We start from the raw sequence: 25,441 nt of genomic DNA, 5'->3' as shown, positions 1-25,441 counted from the left end.
TTTTAGAAGCGTTTTAGAGAGGTTAGAGCAGCCAGCCCAGTAAGGACAGGTCTATAAACTGACCACTGCATTTGCAAATAGAATGTTGCTGGTGATCTGGAAAGAAATTGTTTTCATAATAAAAATGATTGGCTGCTGGGTGTGGTGGCTCACACCTATAATCCCAGCACTTAGAGAGGCAGAGGTGGGAGGATAGCTTGAGCCCAGAAATTTCGAGACTAGCCTGGACAACATAGTGAGACTGTTGTCGACAAAAATGAAAAAACAAAAGAACAAATGTGGCCCAAAGGCCGGGCGTGGTGGCTGTCGCCTGTAATCCCAGCCCTTTGGGAGGCCAAGGCAAGCGGATCACAAGGTCAGAAGATCAAGACCATCCTGGCCAACATGGTGAACCCCCGTTTCTGCTAAAAATACAAAAATTAGCTGGGCGTGGTGGCATGTACCTGTAGTTTCAGCTACTTGGGAGGCTGAGGCAGGAGAATTGCTTGAACCAACCTGGAGGTGGAGGCTGCAGTGAGCCAAGGTTACACCATTGCACTCCAGCCTGGGCGACAGAGTGAGACTCCGTCTCAAAAAAAAAAAAAAAAAAATAGTGGCCAAAAGGTGGACAGGAATGAATTATCTGGTTGTGGTGGAGTGAGAGGTGATGCCAAGGAAAAATGTTGCTTTTTGTTTGTTTGTTTTTGAGAGAGTCTCGCTCCGTCACCCAGGCTGGAGTGCAGTGATGCAATCTCAGCTCACTGTAACCTCTGCCTCTAGGGTTCAAGCGATTCTCCTGTCTTGGCCTTCGGAGTAGCTGGGATTACAGGCAGGTGCTATCACTCCCGGCAAATTTTTGTGTTTTTAATAGAGACGAGGTTTCAGCAGATTGGCCAGGCTGGTCTTGAACTCCTGCCCTCAGATGACCCACCCACTTTGGCTTCTAAAAGTGCTGGGATTACAGGCGTGAGCCACCCTGCCTGGCCAATGTTGCAGTTATTATTTTTTAAGAATAGGAGTCACTGAGCCTATTTATAGGTTAAGGTGAAGAGGTTTACAGGGCATCCAGACAGATAACTCTGTCTAGGAGGCATTTTAAAATGTACTAGGGAATAATAGCACATACCAGTGCTTCTCAGCTACATCTTTAAGGAAGGACATGCTCAGAAGTGTCGGATCCAGCCTGGGCAACAAAGTGAGACCCCATCTCTACAAAAAATTTAAAAATTAGCTGAACACAGTGGCTCCCGTCTGTAGTTCCAGCTACTGGGGACCAGCGGGGAGGGCGTCTGAGGTGGGGGGATCGCTTGAGCCCAGGAAGTTGAGGCTGCAGTAAGCTGTGATTACACCACTGCACTCCAGCCTGGGTGACAGAGAGAGACCTTGTCTCCAAAAAAAAAAAGAAAGTGTCAGATCCACTCATTCACTCTCTATCCCTTCTTCCTATCATGACTTTCATTGTATTGTAGTATCCTTCTTACTCATCTTATTGCCTCTAGTCTTAAGAGTTTCATCCACCTCCTCTACAGTTGCACCAGAGAGATCATATTAGGTTGCAAATACCATCAATGCCAGAAATTATTTGTCCATTTGGGAAACATCTATTGGGGCCAACTCGTACACTTGGTGTTTACTCTTCAGCAATCAACGTCCTTCTTTTCGCTTTCTATAAGCCTTTTGTTTCTATCTTGAAATCCATGTGATTCTGCCGATGGAGCATGTGACCTAGAATATTCCATCTCTCTCTCTCTTTTTTTTTTTTTTGAGGCAAAGTCTTGCTTAGCCACCCAGGCTAGAGTGCAGTGGTGCGATCTTGGCTCACTGCAACCTCTGCCTCCAAGCCTCAAGCGATTCTCCTGCCTCAGCCTCCTGAGTAGCTGGAACTACAGGTGAGTGCTACCACGCCCAGCTAATTTTTGTATTTTTAGTAGAGATGGGATTTCACCATGTTGGCTAGGATGGTCTCCATCTCTTGACCTCGTGATCTGCCTGCCTCGGCCTCCCAAAGTGCTGGGATTACAGGCATGAGCCACTGCGACCGGCCTCCATCTCTTTTGACACATAGGTTGGTTCTTTTGTGACATCTGACCTAGGGCTGCCAATTGGAGCAAAACTTAAATTCTGCTTGGAATGTTAAGATAAAGTGTGTTCACTTTCCTTCCAGAGGGTATGTAGCTGTGAGACCTGGAATTGTTACAGCTATGTTTGTTCTACGAGGAAATGTAGTCTGAGAATAAAGCAAGCACAGAGAAGACAGCAGAGCCAAGAGAATCAGAAAAATGGACCCAGAGCCCAAATGATAGGAAATTCTGATTCAAGCCATGCCTGATGTCTCTGACTGGACTTTTTGTTTCATGAACCAATAAATTACCTTTATTATTTAAACCAGATTGAATTGAATTTTCTATTATTTGCAACAACAACAAAAAATCTGCTCAAAAGCTTACTGTGTGCTAGGGTTTATACTAGAAGCTTAAAGACATTTCACTACTTCAGTGCTTCTCCTTGCCTATAGTGTTATTGATAATTAGTATAATCACATGCAGGACAGAGTCTCAATTCCTTTCCAAGGAGTTTCTCAATCAACAATGTTCTCCATGAAATGGCCTTGTCTACTTTTTTTGCTGTATCCCTTGTGGCATTATGTATATGTGTTTTCCGTTTTCACATTGCTATAAAGATACTACCCAAGGTACACTCTTCCTTAATTTATAAAGGAAAGAGGTTTAATTGACTCACAGTTCTGCATGGCTGGGAAAGCCACAGGAAATTTACAATCGTGGCGGAAGGGGAAGCAGGCACGTCTCACATGGTGGCAGGAGAGATAGAGTGTGTGTGAGCACAGGAAAAACTACCATTTACAAAACCATCAAATCCCATGAGAATTCACTCCCTATCATGAGAACAGCATGGGGGAAACCACCCCCATAATCAAATCACTTCCCTCCATTAACATATGGGGATTACAATTTGAGATGAGATTTGGGTGAGGACACAGAGCCAAACCATGTCTGTCTATCTATCTGTCTGTCTGTCTGTCTGTCTATCTATCTATCTATCTATCTATCTATCTATCTATCTATCGGGCGTGGTGGTGGGCGCCTGTAGTCCCAGCTACTCAGGAGGCTGAGGCAGGAGAATGGCGTGAACCTGGGAGGTGTAAATTGCAGTGAGCCGAGATCGTGCCACTGCATTCCAGCCTGGGTGACTGAGCGAGACTCCATCTCAAAAAAAAAAAGAAATACTCACTTTGATGAATGTTGCACTGACCATCATATTCAGCAGAATTTGGAATTATCATTAGAATTTGCACGTACTTGGCAAGAACACCTTTCCCTTCATTGCCCAGGAAAATTCTCATCTGAACCTACAAGGCTAGAATAAAATTTACCACCTCAGTGAAGTCTTCCCTTAACCCCTTGCAGCCTTACGTTTTCTTTCTGATATTCCCATAAGTAATTTATAAAGCTTATAAATTATCTTGAAGGATTTTAATTGTTGGGGTCTGTTTCTGTACTGGAGTATAAACTCCTTGAGGACAGCAACCATGTCTTTCGGCTTTCTATCTTTCAGGTCTTGTCGTAGTGTGTAGCACATGGTAGGTGTCCAATAAGTGCAATAAAATGATGTGTTATGCTAAAAGTGTTATAGAGTTCAAATATAGTACTGTCAAGAACCATTAAGGATCTGAGAAGTGTTACAGAGTTAAGGGCCAATATTGTCAAGAACTGTGAAGGGTTTGAGATTTTACCCTACTTGTAAGCTATTAAGTAAGCTTGCCACAATATCATGGATGTTGTCAGAGACATGAGGCTCCTTGATTAGAGGCAAAATAATGTATTAATCATGACAATATTGGTAGACAAAGTGCCCAATAATGGCAATTTCTACAAAGTGATGCAAATAGGGTGAAGTGATGTCTGAATATGCTGTGGGTTGCATTGTATGAGATGAATTGTTAGCCTAGCGAAACTGAATCTTTTAGCCTAGAGAAACAGCCTGCCCTTTGCCCTAGAGAAAGACCTTAATTTAGTTATTCTGCACAGTAAACAAACCTGCTCTTGGCTCTGGAGGAAAATACTATCTCTATCTTCCAAGGCTGTCTGTTATACAAGCATCCTTGAAAAGATGGTCTAGAACACAATGAGTTGTTCCACTGGCAAGATGAGCAGAAATTTTATAGACCCATAGAGATTGTCTCCCCAAAAAAGACAGAATAGTTATAGTTGTGATTTCAATTCATGAAAGTCGTCGAAGAGGAGGTGATACTTAAGCTGAGTCTTAAAATATATGAGTAGGCATTCACCAGGCAGATAGGATAGTAGGACATTTAATGAAGCTGGAGCAATGAGGAGGAGCATGAAGGAAAGGTGACTGAAGATGGTCTGACAAGGACAGGGTGTGAGGGAAGAAGGGGTCTCATGTGAGATACTAGAAAAAGTAGGCCAGATGCAGCTCCCAGAAAGTCTTCTCTATCAGGCTGAGGACTACTTTATCCTGAGGTCAACAGGGAGCCAATGAAGGTTTCTAAGCAACTGAGGCATGTAGTCAGATTTGCATTTTAGAAAGATCTGTCTGAAACAGAAAGGGCATTCAAGGCAGAAGGAACAGCACGGATAGAACAGACATTCAAGTGCCCAGTAAATTGAGGTAACCATAGATGTCTCTGAATATGATGGTCAGTGCAACATTCATCAAAGTGAATATTTCTTTTTTTTTTTGGGGGGACGGAGTCTCACTCAGTCACCCAGGCTGGAATGCAGTGGCACGATCTCGGCTCACTGCAATTTGCACCTCCTGGGTTCACGCCATTCTCCTGCCTCAGCCTCCTGAGTAGCTGGGACTACAGGCGCCCACCACCAAGCCCAGCTAATTTTTTCATATTTTTAATAGAGACGGGGTTTCACCGTGTTAGCCAGGATGGTCTTGATCTCCTGACCTCGTGATCTGCCTGCCTCAGCCTCCCAAAGTGCTGGGATTAAAGGTGTGAGCCACCACGCCCAGCCCAAAGTGAATATTTCTTAAGAGTGACTCAGCACTTTTAGTCAGTCACCAGGTGCCAGCTGTGAAGTTGGAGCCTAACCTGGGGAAGTCTAGGGCTGTGCCATGTTAAATTAGGCTGGAGTGTCTCATTCTGTCGCCAGGCTGGAGTGCAGTGGTATGATCTTGGCCCACTGCAACCTCCGCCTCCCAGGTTCAAGCCATTCTCCTGCCTCAGCCTCCCGAGTAGCTGGGACTACAGGCACCCGCCACCACACCCAGCTAATTTTTGTATTTTTACTAGAGACAGGGTTTGACCATGTTGGCCTGGATGGTCTCAGTCTTCTGACCTTGTGATCCGCCTGCCTCGGCCTCCAAAAGTGCTGGGATTACAGATGTGAGCCGCCGCGCCCAGCCAGGCTAAGCTAATTTATGTCTGAATAATCCATAGTGAAGAAGAGATTTGAGTTGGCAATGAGGTTTCATCTTAACTGTCAACTTTGACTGGTTGTAATGGGCCACCTGGGTCCTGATGCTAAGGAAGGATTCTCAGTCCAGTTCTGGGCTTTGTGGGATAGAAGAAAATAGTTATTTAGTTTTGTTTGTTATAGGCAAGGAATGGTAAGTAACAATACACTTGCTGACAATAGCTAAGGAATAAAGTTTAATCCAAGTTTATTATTCAGAAATAGAAACCTAAACAAGGGCTAGGACCTGTGGCAGGAGCACTTAGACAGCCATGGGCTGGTTATGAGGATAAGTGAGATGGGAGGAGGGCACAAACAGGATGGGAACAGTAACAGTTGGGATTTTAAAGCCAAGGTATGTCCTTAAAATATAAGGTAAGGGAGACAACAGCCAGATTGGGGATAGAGATACTATCAGGTCATACCAAAGGAAAGAGTTGTCAATGAAATATTTTTTTAAATGAGGGAACTTGGATCATCTTGCCCCAGACCCAATAATTTGACTCTGGCACTTGATAGTAACAGAGATAAAAGTGACACAGAGAAGGATGTCATGGTCAGCACTCAAGGAAGCAGAGACTGGGTCTCCTTTGGCTCAGCTCAAGGTTATATAATTTTTCTGAAGAGTAAGCACTATTGTATGTGGGTTTGCTGTGTTATTTGACAATATTCACTTATGAAGGATAAGAAAAATAAATGGGATGGGTGGAATTCATATGGCGTGTTCAGTATAGATACTGAATAAGCAAGTGACTTGTAAAACATAGATAAAATTAATTAGATTTGTTAAATATAAATAAATAATTAGCTAGTTAACTATAACACATATTAAAGATAGATATGATAATTGGAACATATACTAAAATGGACCCAAAAAGTTTTTATATATATATATAGATAGAAGGACCAAGAGACACAAAATATTAATATTATGCTAAATAGACATGAGGCACATGAAGCACTCAATATTCAATATTAAGCACTCTGTTAGATTGGCTGTTGATTGGTGACATCATTCTGACCTTTTGCCACCTCTGCCCCAAAAAGCTGCTTATCAGGCTGGTTGGTATGCTACAGCTTTTTCCTTGCATCTCTCAAGCATGTATTGGTTCTAGTCACCTCCCATCTTCTTAGCCCCTTGGCTTAAACCTAATTCTGGTCCTTCAGACTACCTTTAAACTACATCAGTGGAGAAGGCTGATGTTGCAGAGAAATAAGACATATGCATGGCACAACCCAGGATGCATGTAGTGTGGTCCTTCTATCCTGTTCACCCTATACTTTCAAAACTTTCACAGGCACATTATCTAGACAGAAAATCAATAAGAAAACATCAAACAAACTACACTTTAGACCAAATGGATTTAACAGGCACATACAGAACACTCCATCCAATAGCAGCAGAGTACACATTCTTCTCAAAGACACATTCTCCAGGATAGAGCATGTTAGGCCACACAATAAGCCTTAACAAGTTTAAGAATACTGAAATCATATCAAGAAGCTTTTCCTACTACAATGATATGAAACTAGAAATCGATAACAGAAGAAATTTTGAAAAATTGAAAAACACATAGAAATTAAACAAAATGTTCATCAACAACGGGTCAAAGAAGAAATTTAAATAATCTGGAAAACATGGAAACACATATACCAAAACTTTAGGGGATGCAGCAAAGCAGTTCTGAGTCATAAGTTTAAGGCAATAAACTTATCACAAAGGAAGAAAAATCTCAGATAAACAACCTAACCTTACTTCTCAAGGAACTAGAAAAAGACGAAGAAACTAATTCCAAAGTTAGTAGAAGGAAATAATAAAGATCAGAGCAGAAATAAATGAAATAGAGACTAGAAAAACAAAGAGAAGATAAAACTAAGATTTTTTTAGAAGATAAACAAAATTGACAAACCTTTAGCTAGACTGAGAAAAAAGAGAAGACTCAAATAAAATCAGAAATGAAAGAGGAGACATTACAACTGATACCACAGAAACACAAAGGACCCTGAGAGACTTTAGTAGTTCCCTCTTATCCTTGTTGAATATGTTCCAAAATTCCCAGTGGATGCCTGAAACCACAGATGGTTTTGTATGTACTATATATCGAGTCCTATGCATACTATGTTTTTTTCTGTTTATCCATACCTATGATAAAGTTTAGTTTATAAATTAGATAGAACAAGAGAGTAATAACAATAATTATAAAATAGAACAATTATAACAATAATGTTGTCTCTCTCTCAAAATATATTATTGTACCCTACTCATCTATTTGCTGACTGTGGTTGACGGAGGGTAACTGAAGCCTTGGAAAACAAAACCACAGATAAAGGGGGACTACTGTCTCATGAACAATTATACACCAACAAATTGGATAACCTAGAAGAAAAGGATCACTTCCTAGCCACATACAACTTACCAAGACTAAATCATGATGAAATGGAAAATCTAACTTGATCAATAACTAGTAAAGAGATTGAATCAGTACTAAAAAGTCTCCCATTAAAAAAAGCCTAGGACCTGATGGCTTCACTGCTGACTTCTACCAAACATTTAAGAAAGAACTGGCCGGGCACGGTGGCTCACGCCTGTAATCCCAGCACTTTGGGAGGCCGAGGCGGGCGGATCAGGAGGTCAGGAGATCGAGACCATTCTGGCTAACACAGTGAAAACCCGTCTCTGCTAAAAATACAAAAAATTAGCCAGGCATGGTGGCGGGCGCCTGTAGTCCAGCTACTCGGGAGGCTGAGGCAGGAGAATGGTGGGAACCCAGGAGGCGGAGCTTGCAGTGAGCCGAGATCATGCCACTGCACTCCAGCCTGGGCGACACAATGAGACTCCGTCTCAAAAAAAAAAAAAGAAAAAAAAAAAGAAAGAACTAATACAGGGCGGGGGCAGTGGCTCACGCCTGTAATCCCAGCACTCTGGGAGGCCGAGATGGGCCGATCCCCTGAGGTCGAGAGGTCAAGACTAGCCTGGCCAACATGATGAAACCCTGTGTCTTCTTTTAAATGCAAAAATTAGCTGGGTGTGGTGGTGGGCATCTGTGATCCTAGCCACTTGGGAGGCTGAGGCAGAAGAAGCGCTTGAACCTACGAGGTGGCGGTTGCAGTGAGCTGAGATCGTGCCACTGCACTCCAACCCGGGCGGCCAGAGAGAAACTCCGTTCAAAAAAAAAAAAGGAAAGGAAACGAAGAAAGGAGGAAAGAAAGAGAAAGAAGAAAGAAAGAAAGAAAGAAAATCAAACCTTCTCAAACTCTTCCGAAAAATTGAAGAAGAGGGATTATTACCAAACTCACTTTACAAGGCCAAAATTACCCTGATACCAAAGCAGACTAGGACACTACAAGAAAAAAAACTTGCAGGCAGTATCCTTGAAAAACATAGATGCAAAAATACTCAACAAAGTTCTAGAAAACTAATTTTACAACACATTAAAAGGATCATTCACCATGATGAAGTGGGATTTATCCCAAAGGTTCAAGGATGGTTCAACATATGCAAATCTATAAATGTGATAATACCACATTAAAAGAATAAAAGAAAAAATTCATGATCATCCCGATAGGTGCAGAAAAAGCATTTGACAAAATTCAACATTCTTTCACAATAAAAACTCAACAAATTAGGTATACAAGGAATGTACCTCAACACAAGAAAGACTATATATGGCACACACACAGCTAACATTATACTCGATGGTGAAAAGTTGAAAGCTTTTGCTTTAAGAACAGGAACAAGACAAGGATGCCTACTCTCTCTACTTCCATTCATGAAATGCTAGCCAGAACAATTAGGCAAGTGAAAGAGGTAAAAGGCACCCAAATTGGAAAGAAGAAGTTAAATTATCCCTGTTCGCAGACACCATGATCATATACAGAGAGAATCCCAACTACTCCACCAAAAACTGTTAGAACTAACGAACAAATTCAGTAAAATTGCAGCTTACAAAATTAACATACAAAAATCAGTGGCATTTCTATACACTAAACAATGAACTGTCTGAAAAAGAAATCAAGAAAACAATCTCATTTACAATAGCTACAAAAAATGCATTGGAATAAATTTAAGTAAGGAGGTAAAAGATCTATAACTAAAAACTAAAACATTGATTAAAGAAATTGAAGGAGACACAAATAAATGGAAAGTATCTTATGTTCATGGATTTGAACAATTAATATTGTTAAAATGTCCATATTATCCAAAGCGATCTACAGATTCAATGCAATCCCTATCAAAATTCTAATGAAATTTTTCCAGATTAAAAAAAAAATTTTTCATTGGTATGGAATCACAAAAGAACTTGAATAGCCAAAGCAATCTGGAACAACAACAACAAGGCTGGAGGTGTCGCACTACCTGACTTTAGAATATACTACAAAGCTAAAGTAATCAAAACAGCATGGTACTGACATAGAAACAGATACATATACCAATGCAACAGAATAGATAGCCCAGAAATAAATCCATGTATTTATAGCCAAATGAGTTTTGAAAAAGGTGCCAAGAACCATAGGAAGGGGGCAGTCTCTTCAACAAAGGATGTTGGAAAACTGGATATCCCACATGCAGAAGAATGAAATCAGTTTCTTTCTTTCTTTCTCTTTCCTTCCTTCCTTTCCTTCTTTCCTTCCTTTCTTCATTCCTTCTTTCTTTCTTTCTTCTTCTTTTTTTTTTTTTTTGAGACAGAGTTTTGCTGTGTCACCCAGGCTAGAGTGCAGTGGTGCAATCTCCGCTCACTGCAAGCTCTGGCTCCCAGGTTCACGCCATTCTCCTGCCTCAGCCTCCTGAGTAGCTGGGACTACAGGTGCCCACCACCGTGCCCGGCTAATTTTTTGTATTTTTAGTAGAGACGGGGTTTCACCATGTTAGCCAGGATGGTCTCGATCTCCTGACCTCGTGATCCTCTGGCCTCGGCCTCCCAAAGTGCTGGGATTACAGGCGTGAGCCACCACGTCCGGCCAATCAGGTTTTTCTAATTATAAAGTTGGGAACAGTGCTCTTTCTAGTTCTCTGTATTCTTTTTTTTTTTTTTTTTTTTTTTTTTTTTTTTTTTTGAGATGGAGTCTCGCTCTCTTGCCCAGGCTGGAGTGCAGTGGCACAATCTTGGCTCACTGAAAGCTCCGCCTTCTGGGTTCGCGCCATTGTTCTGCCTCAGCCTCCTGAGTAGCTGGGACTACAGGCACCCGCCACCATGCCCAGCTAATTTTTTGTATTTTAGTACAGACAGGGTTTCACGGTGTTAGCCAGGATGATCTCGATCTACTGACCTTGTGATCCACCCACCTCGGCCTCCCAAAGTGCTGGGATTACAGGCATGAGCTACCGTGCCCAGCCTCCAGTTCTCTGTATTCTAAGTGGAAGCTTGCACCTCATCCTAAGAGTGTTAACCTACTTCATCTCTTTCCCCTTGCTTCTCATTATGTACTTAAAATTAATTTAATAAAATATGAGATGCAGCCATGTTAATCTGATCTGTGAGCTTCTCTGCTCTCTAACATCAGTGAGCGTTTGCCTGATAAATACTTTTAGGTCACCATTGCATCAGTGTAATTTCCCACACAGCCGCTATTTGCTTGGTGTGGACAACACTCCTTCTCCTTGATGAAATTTTTTCGCGAGAGCATGAGTTCTGCACTGGGGCATATTACTCATGATTTTATAGAGGTATCGAAGAGCAACAACGCTTTCACACACAAACCATGTGGTGTTAGACAATATGTAAAGCATACATGTATACAAGCATGCACAAAAATGAATATTTTTTTCAGATATAATAAACCATACTTCTGTTCCTAGTTTTCCGGCCCCAGTTTCTTGAAATTAGAGAGCTACAAAAGACCTTAAGATTATTTTTGTTTAAGTTCCTTCTTCAAGAGTTCCAGATTGGTGAAGTGACATGTAAGGCCACAGAGCAGTTAGATCTGGGATCTGCCCTCTGTTCCCTGAGCCCCAGAATGTGGGAGTTTAGAAAATATTTTTAAAGCTAAGAAGTCAACTCTAGTAGGAAAATGTCAAAAACATACAGCTTGTTCTTTCATGAGTAAATGAGTCAATTTTCATTTGGCTACAAGTTTCAAGGAACTTGACCAACCCTATCTTCAGCATGTGTTATCTCATGAAAGTCTAGAGTGGGTGATGGCTTCAGGTATAATTGGTCAACAGTGTCATGGTATTTATCTCTTTCAACTCTGCCCTCTTTACATATTGGCTCTTTATCCTTGGGCTTATTACAGGTGGTTACAAGGTGGCTACTGCAGCCCAAGACACTATATCCTCATGTAGCTTTGTTCCAGGCAGTAAGAGGAGGCAGGCCTCCTTGCCTTTATTTCTTTCATGAGGAAGTGAGGTTGTTATTGGGAGTCCCAGCATCAAACTTTTTCTTACATGTCTAAGACCAGAAAAGGATCATATGCCCATTCATATATTAATCACTAGCAAAAGGTTTGTGGTTACTACACTTTCCGTAGTCTCTAAACCTAAACTGTCTATAGACCAATCATGGTCTAGTCCTTGGGGCTGGCATAAGAGCCCATCTCCCAAATGCATGTTGCTTCTTGAGGGTTCCATAATAACAACAAAGACAGGAATAGCCATTGGGTACAGCCAACATTGCCTGACTCAGTGAGGTTCAATAGATGGTATTTTTGCTGCATTAAGAATAATCACAATGGGCCAGGCACGGTGGCTCACGCCTGTAATCCCAACACTTTGGGAGGCCAAGGTGGGCAGATCACCTGAGGTCGGGAATTTGAGACCAGCCTGACTAACGTGGAGAAACCCCTTCTGTACTTAAACTACAAAATTAGCCGGGCGTGGTGGTGCATGCCTGTAATCCCAGCTACTCATTATGTGTTTTAAATTAATTAAAGGCTGAGGCAGGAGAATCTCTTGAACCTGGGAGGTGGAGGTTGCGGTGAGCCAAGATCACGCCATTGCAGTCCAGCCTGAGGAACAAGAGCGAAACTCCGTCTCAAAAATAATAATATAATAATCACATTGAAATAAAGCAGAAATAATCAGATTTGGAAAAAAGTAATAATTATTTCATCAAATTTATGAACTATCTGTAACTATTCAGTTGAGGGTGGTCTTTTACTGTAGCATAGTCCCAGAAATTATACCCGGCTTCTTCACATTGAATATCTTGAGGAGAAAAAAATCAGATGATGATGTTAAGATTTTCATGTATGATGTGACTGCATTATCGAACATGCCTATGATGCCTTCAAATAAAGCCTGGGAAAAATGAGAAGAATGTAAATTTAAGGTGAAAGGAGTGCTACTATTTTTAATATCAAGAGGTCTTATTCCTTTATGTTAGCTTAATAAAGATTGTCAAAGAAGGTTCTCATTAATTCTCTACGTGTTTATCCTCACAACTTCAAGTAAAAGTAAGACTTGAGTAGAATTACTAAAACACAGCTAGAGAGAAAGGGGAATAAAGATGCCACAGGCAAAGGTACAGAAATGGTGGAGGGATTTGTCTATTTTCCTGTTTCCCTGTTTTCACATTGGGCTGCCTCTTTCAGGACTTCCAACATAGCTTACATTATTATCACATCGAGGGTTGATTCAAGCCCTCTATTTACTCCCTGTGACCTTGACCACATGCCGCCAGCCAGAATGTGAGCTTCTCCCCGTACATTTCCATGAGCACCTGACTCATATATCCATTAGTATCACTTTTAATCCAGGTAGCCCATGTAATTATCCAACTCTGTGTTTGCATCTCCATTATTAAGTTGGTTTCTGAAGGAAAGGGACCTCCCGTATTTACCTTTCATTCCTCAGTATCTAAATCAGTCATTAAGAAGTTCAATGCATGTTTGTAAACTGATCCTTAATTAATATATCCACCTTGCAATTGTTGTAAGGATTATGTAAGATTGTGCACATGACAGAGTATTGTAAACTATTAATAGAAAGTGCTTTCCAGATGTTGGTTATGGTTATTACGGGCTAAATTGGTTTTGGTGGAAGGACCAAGCTAGTAACATGACTTCTATTTATATCAATGATTCTGTGACAAAGTAATGATAGTAGTAATCATTGGTGGGCATTAGATACTTAAATAGCACAATAGCCAGCACAAAGTGCTTTTGGCTGTATTTTCCTGACGTGTACAATTGCCCTTTCTTATGCCACATCTCTGGGCCTCAAAATATGTATTTCTTGGCTCTAATCTTCATGTTCTGCCCAGAGCTAGTCGGTTGTCTCCTCCCTCAAGGGATGGAAGCCTGCTTCTCTTCCTTCAGACACTGCTGCGGGCCTGCTCTTTGCAGTGCCCATCACCTTAACTGACTGGCTCCAGTGATCCCTTCTTGGGGACGTCATCAGTTATGTCCTGCCTGTGAGACCAGAAACCGTTGGGTGTTGAAATAAATTAAGATTAAGCCAAGACTTTTTTTGAAGAAATTGACAGTCTGATCCTAAAATGCATTTGAAGGCCGGGCACAGTGGCTCATGCCTATAGTACCAGCTATCGGGAGGCTGCAGTGGGAGGATCACCTGAGCGCAGGAGGTCAGGGCTGCAGTGAGCTGTGATTGTGCCACTGCACTCCAGCCTGGGTGACAGAGTGACACCCTGTCTCAAAATTAAAAAAAAAAAAATTTTATATAAAACTGCAAGGAACCCAGAGTAGCCAAAATGATTTTGAAAACAAAGAATAAAGTTGGAGGACTCACATTTCCTGATTGTAAAACTTATTATAAAGCTACAATAATCAAGACAGTGTGGTACCGGCATAAAGATAGATATATAGATATATGAAATAAAGTTGAGAGTCCAGAAATAAGTTCTTATATTTACTGTGAATTGATTTTTGGTGACAGTGTCATGACAATTCAATATGGAAATAATATCTTTGCAACGAATGGTGCTGGAACAACTGGGTGTCCACAAGCAAAAGAATAAAGTTGGACCCTTACCTCACACATATACAAAAATTAGTTTAAAATGAATCCAAAACATAAATGTAAGAGCTCAAACTATAAAACTGTTAGAAGAAAACATATGCATAAACCATAATAACTTTAGGTTTAGGCAATGATTTCTTAGATATTACACCAAAATCACAAGTAACAAAATTTTTAAAGATGGAAAAGTTGAACTTCACCAAAATTAAAATCTTTTGTGCTTCAAAGGACACCATCAATAAAGTGAAAAGGCAAACCACGGAATGAGGGAAAGTATTTGTAACTCATATATCTGACAAAGTAGTTTTATCCAGAATTTATGAATAACTGTTACAACTAGACAGTTAAAACTCAAATGTAGTTAAAAAATGGGCAAAGGGGCCGGTCTCGGTGGCTCATGCCTGTAATCCCAGCACGTTGGGAGGCTGAGGTAAGCAGATCACCTGAAGTCAGGAGTTTGAGACCAGCCTGGCCAACTTGGTGAAACCCTGTCTCTACTAAAAATACAAAAAATTAGCCGGGTGTGGTGGCTCACGCCTGTAATCCCAGCTACTTGGAAGGCTGAGGTAGGAGAATCGCTTGAACTGGGGAGGTGGAGGTTGCAGTGAGCCAAGATAACGCTGCTTGCTACACTCCAGCCTGGGCAACAAGATCGAAACTCCGTTTCAAAGAAAAAAAAAGGGCAAAGGATATGGATAGACGTTTCTTCAAAGAAGATATACAAATGGCCAATAAGCACCTGTAGTGCCATGTAACATCATTAATCATTAGAGAAATACAATTCAAAACATAATGGGAGACCATTTCACACCCACTAGAATGGTTATAATAAAAAAGATGAACAATAAAAAATGTTCATGAGGATGTAGAGAAGTTAGAAAACACATTTACATTGCTGGTAAGTTTGTAAAGTGGTACATCCACTTTGGAAAACATTTTTGCAGTTCCTCAAAATGTTAAACATAGAATTTACCATAAAACACATCCATTCTACTCCTAAGCATATACCCAAGAGAAATGAAAATTAAGTCCATAGAAAAGCTCATAAATGAAGCCAGGTGCAGTAGAGCATACCTATAGTGCCAGCTACTTGGGAGGCAGAGCACAGGAGGATTGTTTGAGCCCAGGAGTTTGAGGCCAGCCTGGACCACATAGTGAGACCTCACCTCTAAAAGTAACGACCAGAAAACACACAGAACCTGTAAGACCCTTCCTATATAAATGTTCATAGCAGCATTATTAACAATAGCATCAAAATGGAAAAAATCCAAATGTCCATTCAATGCATAAATGGATACACAGAATGTTGTAAATACATAAAATGGAATATTATTCAGCTACAAAAAGGGACGAGGCACTGAAACATGCTACAATATGAAGGAGCCTTGAAAACATGTAAACAAGCCAGTCACAAAAGGCCACGTATTGTATGATTCAATTTATGTGAATTATCCAAATACATAGAGACACAAACTAGATGAGTGGTTGCCAAGGACCAGGGAGAGGGGGCCATGGGGTGTGACTCCAAATGGATATGTGTGAAATGTTTTAAATGTTTGGGAATTAGATACTGGTAATGTTTGCACAATTCTGTAAATATACTAAAACCCACTGAATTGTACACTTTGAGAGGGTAAATTTTATGATATGTGAATTATATCCAAATAAAGTTGTTAGTTAAAAAAAAAAAAAGATTAGCCCAAGATTTCCTTTCACCTCTGTGGCACTAGAATTTGTACTTCCCACCACTAGCTCTGAAGTGGTGTCGGTACACTCGACTGCCTCACTCTCCAACTTTCCTACATTCCCAGGCTTGATTCTGAGGTTTCTATATGCTTTATTGACAAGCTAAATCAGAGTAGATTAATGAAATTTTCTTATTAATTAGCAATAATATTTTCAAACTCCTGAATGAAATACACACTACTAAGCTACAGCAGTATGTTTCAATCCATATCTAAGCATTTCATATGTTGATTGCATTTGGGATTTTTTTTTTAACAATCAAGGTCACTAGGTTAGATATTTGGAATGAGAGATTCACATGTAATTGTGTTTGCATAAAAACAACCTTTTTTTAGAAATTTTATTTCGATCATTAAAATTCTCTGCACACTGCTACTTCACTACGATTTCCCAAGAGAAGTTTCTCTTTCAAGAAACATAGTATTAAATAGTGAAAAGAAACTTGTTTCTATGTGAAGTATTTCTTCAAGTTGATTTTAACAATGAAATCTTAAATTTGCTTTATTTCCCCAAACAACTTACCCACCAGGAGACTTGGGGCAGAGTATAATTATGTGGAATTCATTCTTGACATGTTCCTGGAACCTCTATCCCACTGTTCAGCAATACTTATTGCAACAACAGAGAATATAATCTCGCAGTTTTTCTACTGAACAAATGTAATTTGAGCCTGAAATGAATGACACTACACATCATCAGGCACATGTGAGAAGGCTGTAACCTAAACAGTGAACCTGCTTATAACGTACACTACACTCCTAATTTCTGTTTTGGTCTTCTGAGGCTTGTTGCTAAATCCCTTTCTACATTAAAAACACTAACCACACTCTCCACTTATCTGACAGACTGCAAAACAGTGGAGAATAAAAATTCTGCTTGGATATCATGTCTTCACTGTACATACAGCAGCCACACACAATGATGGTCAGTAATGACTGAAATGTGGCACTAAATACAATCCCCTCCATGTGAATTGAATTAATTGATTTATTAGGTGCAAAATAGCCAGGTGGATTTAAGCTAATTAAGAATTTGATTGCTAATTGCCAACAAGGGGCGATTAAAAAAATGAGAAAGTTAAATAAGGGATATGCAAACCACAGGCTGTCTCCTCCAGCAAGAAAAGCAGTTATAGGAATAGAGTGGTAGTAACTATGGAATTTGAGGAGTAGTAAAACAGCCTATTCTTTTCATCTTTCTGGGTCCCATGCATACTTCTAATAGTGTCACCTCCTGTTAGTAGTAGACACCCATAGAAAAATCAGTCAAGACAAAAAAAACATGTTAAGTATTCTCAAAAAGGTAGACATGAACTGTGAAATAGTAGTAAATCAGGATGACTGAGTTAATTAAAAGAAAGATATGGAATAGTGTTTTATTGTATACTTCTATATCCACTTATCCATTCTGTGCATTCATCCACCCACACATCCACCTGATCATTTATTCAAATTTTGTTGAATACTTAATGTACACTTTTATATCCTGCTTTTTTTCTTTATACCGTATCTTAAGGATGTCAACATGTTAATAAAAGCATACCATAATCATTTTTTCAACTATGTATTTAGCACTCACTATGTGCTATGAAATGTGTTAAGCATTTCACATGGATAATTACCTTTAATCCTAGCAAAAACCAACAGATGAAGAAACTGAAACTTAGACATGTTAAGTAATTTCCCCAAGGACGTGAATCTGGTAAGTGGTAGAACTGGGGTTCAAACAAAAGTAGTCTGTCTCCAGTGCTCTTGGACTTAACGATTTCCCTACACTGCCTTTCCAGAAATCTTTTTAATGGCTATATCATATTTCAGTGTTTGATATGCTATAATTCAAGTAACTATTCTTCATTTTTAGGCATCTAGGTTGCTTCCTGTTTTGTTTTTTGCTACTAAGTACATAGCAAAGTACCCATTGCTGTAATGAGTACATATTGTTGTAATGATGAACATATGGATATATAAATGTGTTCACTTCTCTTATTATTTCTTGGCCATTTGTCTATCTGCTTTGGAGAAATGTCCATTTAGATGTTTTGCCCATTGTAAGATTGGGTTCTCATGTTATTATTGAGTTATAAAACTTCTTTATGTTTTCTACATGCAAATCTCTTATTGGATATATGGTTTGCAAATATCTTCTCCCATTCTATAAGTTTTCGTTTTACTTTCTTTTTTTTTTTTTTTGAGACAGAGTCTCACTCTGTTGCCAGGCTGGAGTGCAGTGGTGCAACCTCGGCTCACCGGAAGCTCCACCTCCTGGGTTCATGCCGTTCTCCTCCCTCAGCCTCCCGAGTAGCTGGGACTACAGGCGTGTGCCACCAAGCCCAGCTAAGTTTTGTATTTTTAGTAGAGATGGGGTTTCACCATGTTGGTCAGATGATCTCGATCTCTTGATCTTGTGATCTGCCCGCCTCAGCCTCCCAAAGTGCTGGTATTACAGGCATGAACCACCACATCTGGCCTTACTTTCTTGATAGTGTCCCTCGAAGCACATCTAAGATTTTTATTGTTTTGAGTCTTACTTTAAGGACTTTGGTCCATTTTGAGTTAATTTTTGCATATGATATTAGGTAGGGGTTCCAACTTCATTCTTTTGCATGTGAATATCCAGTTGTTCTAGTATCATTTGTTGGAAACACTATTCTTACTCTATTGAGTAGTGTTGGCACCCTTGTACAAAATCAACTGATCATGGATAGATGGATTTATTTTTGGACTCTCCATTTTATAACACTGATTTGTATGTTTATCCTTATGCCAGTACCACACTGCCTTGATTATAGTTGCTTTGCAGTAGTTTTAAAATCAGAAAATGTGAGTTTTTCAACTTTGTTCCAGTTTTTCAAGATTATTTTGGCTATTCTGAGTGTCTTGCATCTTCCTATGAATTTCAGGATCTGGTTATCAATTTATGCAAAAAAGCCAGCTGGTATTTTTGTAGGTATTGTTTTGAATCTGTAGATCAATTTAGAAATATTGCCATCTTAACAATATTAAGTCTTCTAATCCATGAACATGAACTGTTTTTCTTTTAGTGGATCATCTATAGTTTATTTCAACAATGTTTGGTTATTTCAGAGTATAAATTTTGCAATTCTTTGGTGAAGTTTTCCTATTTTATTCATACCAATGTTAATGTAAGCGGAATTATTTTCTTAATTTCACTTTTGGATTGTTCATTACAAATGTACAGATACACAATTGATTTTTATATCTGTAATTATTTATATTATATATATATAATATATATTAAAAAGTTTGTGTTCTAGTTCATGGATTAGAAGACTTAATATTGTCAAGATGGCAGTATTTCCGAAATTGATCTACAGATTGAAAACAATATCTAGAAAAATACCAGCTGGATTTTTTTGTACAAATTGATAAGCTGGTCCTGAAATTCATGGGAAGATGCGAGACACTCAGAATAGCCAAAACAATCTTGAAAAACAAGAACAAAGTTGAAGGACTCACATTTTCTGATTTTAATTAATTAATTAATTAATGTATTTATTTTTTGAGATGGAGATTCACTCTTGTCGCCCAGGCTGGAGTGCAATGACACAATCTCGGCTCACTGCAACCTTCGCCTCCCGGGTTCAAGCGATTTTCCTATCTCAGCCTCCCGAGTAGCTAAGATTAAAGTAAAGGCACATGCTACCATGCCCGGCTAATTTTTTTTTGTATTTTTTAGTAGACATGGGGTTTCATCATGTTGGCCAGGCTGGTTCTGAACTCCTAACCTCAGGTAATCGACCTGCCTCAGCCTTCCAAAGTGCTGGGATAACAGGCATGAGCCACCGTGTCGAGCTTACTACAAAGATTTTATAATCTTTTCTGATTTTAGAACTTACTACAAAGCCATTATAATCAAGACAGTGTGGTATTGGCATAAGGATAAACATACAAATCAACGTAATAAAATGGAGAGCCCAGATATAAATATCTATATGCTATAAAAATGAATTGTATATCTGTGTTTATTTGAATACAGGTAAATATTTATTCCTATCACAATATCACAATCAGTATACAAAAAAAATATGTATCTTTGTCCCCATTTCTTGGCAAACAACTCCTAAGAAGCTTGGAATCTCCAGCGTGCTGTCTTTTTGTATGCTAATGTTGACTAATAGCTTCAGCGTAGGGCTGGTCACTGGAAAGGCAAAGGCGTGATTAGAGGGTTGGGCTTTCAGTCCTATCCCCTAACCTCCAGGGAGAGGATGGGGCTGAAGGTCAAGTTGATCACCAAAGGCCAATGGTTTAATCAATCATGCCTATGTAATGAAGCCTCCATAAAAACCCAGGGGGGGCAGGGTTTGAAGAACATCTGGATAGCTGCATTCCTGGAGGTTCCTGGAGGGCAGCATGCCTGGGGAGAGCATGGAAGCTCTGCACCCTTTCCCCATAACTCTCCCTAAGCATCTCTTCATCTGTACCTTTGTAATATCCTTTATAATAAACTGGTAAATGTAAGCAAGTGTTTCTTTGAGTTTTGTGAGCCACTTCAGCAAATTAATTGAACCCAAAGAGGGACTCATGGAAACTCCAACTTGAAGCCAGTCAGTTAGAAGTTCCAGAGGCCCGGATTTGTAACTGACGTCTGGTGGGGCAGGACAGTCTTAGGGACTGAGCCCTCAACTTGTGGGACCTGACACTATCTCCAGGTAGATAGTAATTGTGTTTTTTGCCATTACTTTTAAATGGCAAAAGCTGCAATTACTTTTGCACCAGTCTAATAAATTGGAGGACACCCAGCTTGTTTCTGCTGCTTACTATATGGGGAAAACCCCCCATATAGTTTGGTCACAGAAGCTTTCTGTGTTGGTGATTATTGTTGTGCTGGTGTGACAGCAGAGGAAAAACATGGTTTGAGAGTTTTTCCTCAAAACACTGATATTGCCTCCTGCAACTTTATGAACTTCTATTAGTTCTAATGATTTTTCAGTTGACTTTTTAGGATTGCTTATATATAAGATATCACTTTCAAATAGAGACCGTTTTGATTCTTTCTTTCCAATGTGCATGACTTTTATTTCATTTTCTTGTACAATATCCTAGCTAGAACCTCTATTACAATGTTGAACAGGAGTGGCATAAGTGGACATCCTTATCTTGTTTCTAACGTTAGGGGAAAAGCATCCAGTCTTTTTTTTTTTTTTTTTTTTTTTTTTGAGATGGAGTTTCTCTCTTGTTGCCCAGGCTGGAGTGCAATGGCATGACCTCAGCTCACCGTAACCTCTGCCTCCTGGGTTCAAGTGATTCTCCTGCCTCAGCCTCCCGAGTAGCTGGGATTACAGTTGCCTGCCACTATGCCCGGCTAATTTTTTATTTTTACCAGAGACGTGGTTTCACCATGTTGGCCAGACTGGTCTCCTGAACTCAGGTGATCTGCCCACCTTGGCCTCCCAAAGTGCTGGGATTACAGGCGTGAGCCACCGCACCCAGCCCAATTCAGTCTTTTACCATTAAGAATGATGTAAGTTGTCAGTCAGATGCCCTTTATCACATTGAATAAGTCCTTTTCTCTTCCTAGTTTGTTGAATGTTTTTATCATGAAAATGTACTGGAGTTTGCCAAATGCTTTTCTGTATTGAGATGATGTTGTAGGTTTATGGGGTTTTTAAATCCTATTGATTGATATATTAATTGATTTTCAAATATTAAGCCGACCTTGCATTCCTGCAATAAATCCCACTTGGTTATGGTGTATAATTCTTTTATATGTTGCTGGACTCAATTTGCTACTATTCTGTTGAGGATTTTGGTGTCTATATTCATAATAGATTGATCTGTAGCATTTTATGTTTTTTAAATGTAATATCTTTGTCTGGTTTTGGTATCAGGGTAATACTGGCCTCATAGAATGAATTGGGAAGTATTCTGTTCTCTTCTAATTTTTGAAAGTGACTATAAATAATTGGTATTACTTCTTTAATTGGTAAAATTCACCTGTGGAGCCATCTGATTATTTCTTTAGACAAAATATCTGGAAGCAGAATTATTGTGTCAAAGATATAAATGTTTACAAAACTCTTTATACATATTGTTTAATTGCATTTCCTGAGGGGGAGGCAGATGACAATTCATACTTCCACTAGGAATACATGAACTCTCACATAGTTTTGCTCACAGTAGGCTCTCAATAAGTATATGTTGAATTGAATTTTCTTAATGACTGGTTCTTCCCAACTTTGGAAAACAACACTCACTAGTATATCAATCAAGTACTTTTTCTCAGTACTGTACTTTAAGAAAAAGATAGTATTGGCTGGGCACGGTGGCTCACTCCTGTAATCCCAGCACTTTGGGAGGCTGAGGCAGGCAGATCACAAGGTCAGGAGATCAAGACCATCCCGGCTAACACGGTGAAACCCCATCTCTACTAAAAATACAAAAAAAAAAAAAAAAATTAGCCAGGCGTGGTGGCATGCAACTGTAGTCCCAGCTACTCGGGAAGCTGAGGCAGCAGAATGGCGTGAACCCAGGAGGTGGAGCTTGCAGTGAGCCGAGATCGCGCCACTGCACTCCAGCCTGGGAAACAGAGCGAGACTTCGTCTCAAAAAAAAAAAAAAGAAAAAGATAGTATCTCTTGCTTATAGTAATTAAAATTTTGTGGGTTTGCTGTATTGATTTCAGGTCAGTCTCAACCACATCTATGTCCAGCATATTTTAGAATTCAACAAGTAATAATGGCCTACATCTGCTTAATACTTTCACACTTTAGAGAATCTTTTCAAGATTTACTATAGTAAGTACTTTTTTTTTTTTTTTTTTTTGAGACAGAATCTCACTCAGCTGCCCAGGCTAGAGTGCAGTGGCACAATCTCCGTTCACTGTAACCACCATTTCCTAGGTTCAAGCAATTCTGTCATCTTAGCCTCCCAAGTAGCTGGGATTACAGACACCTGCCATCATGCCCAGCTAATTTTTTTTGTATTTTAGTAGAGACAGAGTTTCACTATGTTGGCCAGGCTGGTCTTGAACTCCTGACCTCAGGTGATCCGCCCGCCTCAGCCTCCCAAAGTGCTAGGATTACAGGTGTGAGCCACTGCACCCAGCCTATAGTAAGTCTTTCTTAGTGAAGAAATGCAGGAAATTTTTTTTTTTTTTTTTAAGAGACTGAGTCTCACTCTGTTGCCCAGGCTGGAGTGCAGTTGCATGATCTTAGCTCACTGCAGTCTCTGCCTTCTGGGTTCAAGCGATTCTCCTGCCTCAGCCTCCTGAGTAGCTGGGACTACAGGCATGCACCACCATGCCCAGCTAATTTTTGTATTGTTAGTAGAGATGGGATTTCACCATGTTGGCCAGGATGGTCTTGATCTCTTTACCTTGGGATCTGCCCGCCTCGGCCTCCCAAAGTGCTGGGATTACAGGCGTGAGCCATCACACCCGGCCCGGAAACTTCTTTATGATATGCTAAGCATGAGTCTGGTCACAAGCTAGCTCAGTTTGTTTTGCTGTTGTCATTAACAAAAAGTGATAAAGGATTTATGATTTTAACTATGATAAATATATATTAAAATGCTTGCCAGATTCTTGTATCATGGTTGTCATATACAAGAGACTTCATAGTTTCATCACAGCCCTTCACAAGTGTTCTGGATTCATTTTCCATATGTATGAACTTACACACCTACAACTATTTAATTCTCATCTTGATTGTATCCTAAGAATTTTCTGATGAATTGAGATTCATGAAATAAACATAAAATGTGGGCCTTAATTGTAGCATGTAGCAAATCTTAGTTATGTGTCTATTAACTTAAGAGAGTACATCAAGAGGAGAATGACCTCTTGATGTACTCTCTTAATTGAGGAAGGCTCCTCCTCTTCATGAAAGGATGTGGAGCTTGTCACCCACTGTCTACTTAAGTGCAAGGTTCATTTTAAACCTGCCAGATCCAGGTTAGTATAGTTCTTCTCTCGTTTTGGTTTTAGTACTAAGAAAAACAACTCATAATAATTTAAGACATGTTCTATACAGGTTGATTCTAGTGGAGGTTTAGACAACCAGTTAAGTATATTCTTTAATCACTCTGTTGCAGAAGCTTGTATTACTTAAAATGGTATTCCAGACACCAGTCATTCTAAGTCTTACTTCATTACATTTGAGTATCTTATTTACCTTGTCTTTTATTGCCTTTTACTTTGGTGGTTGTTTATAGCCCTGCTGGGCTCACTTGTTTCTTTATTTAAGAATTCACTGGGTTTTTATCTGATCTTATCTTTAGTGTCACCACCTTCCCACCTCTTGCTGGTTGATTTAATATTCACAGTGACATTACCTCCAACTCTCTTGTGAGTGAATTCACATCCAACTTAGAGCAAAGTACTGCATGAATTATACACAAAACATTGCCAGTGTGAATGGCAGAAAAGGTTAAATTCTGGATTTATTTTTTTCTGATGACTGGTTCTTCATCTCTCCCATCCCATTTCTCTGTGTGTGTGTGTGTGTGTGCACATGTGTGATGTTTTAAAGTCTCCTAGGTTTTATTGAAATTTCCTAAACATATACAATTTTCTCCTCTAAACTTTTTTGTTCTTCAGCTTTAGGTACTGAAGGTAAAATTATTTTATATTTATTTTCAAACGTAACTATTGCTGAAGCCTGTGGCTTCCCTTTCACATTTGCTAAAGAGTTCACTAGAGACATGAGCCTGAACCTTTACATCACATGAAAGTTCCAAGCGTATTACAGATGTGCTTAGAGTGTGTGTACTTCCCATTTCTTAGCTAAGTTGTTTTGGTTGGAAGTAAGAAAAACTAACTGCTTAAGAAGTAAAGGAAATTTATCGAAAGAATTTGGGAGTATCTCAAAGAACCTAAAGACAGCTGGCCTGTCCAGGGACTAAACCTGGAGAGCCCCCAGGCCTTATGCAGGCATGACTGCTCCGCAATCGTTAGCTCTGCTTCCCCCGCGCGCATCTCTGCGGCAGCTCTATCTGATTCTCTGGGTACACGGTAGAAGAGGCTTGCCCCAAAGTTCCTGAATTTACTCCGTCTCACTCGTATTTCAGATTTCAGTGAAAATAATTAGCTTGGCCTACTTTAGATCAAGTGTTCATCTCTGGTCCACATCTGTGCCTGACACCCCGTAGCTCCCTGTGGATATAGATAGATGGGGCAGTTCTCCATTAAAAAGTTGTCATAGAAGTTCGACATACACCCTGTAAATTGTTTAGTGTACTGTTTAGGTGCTAGTTTCTCAACTGCAGAAAGTAACTTTATTTATTTATTTATTTATTTATTTATTTATTGAGATGGAGTCTTGCTCTGTCGCCCAGGCTGGAGTGCAGTGGCACGATCTAGGCTCACTGCAAGCTCTGCCTCCCGGGTTCAAGCGA

The sequence above is a fragment of the Pongo abelii genome, chromosome 13, assembly GCF_028885655.2.
Source record: "Pongo abelii isolate AG06213 chromosome 13, NHGRI_mPonAbe1-v2.0_pri, whole genome shotgun sequence".
Lineage (NCBI taxonomy): Eukaryota > Metazoa > Chordata > Mammalia > Primates > Hominidae > Pongo > Pongo abelii.
Note: the sequence above shows the minus strand (reverse complement) of the source record.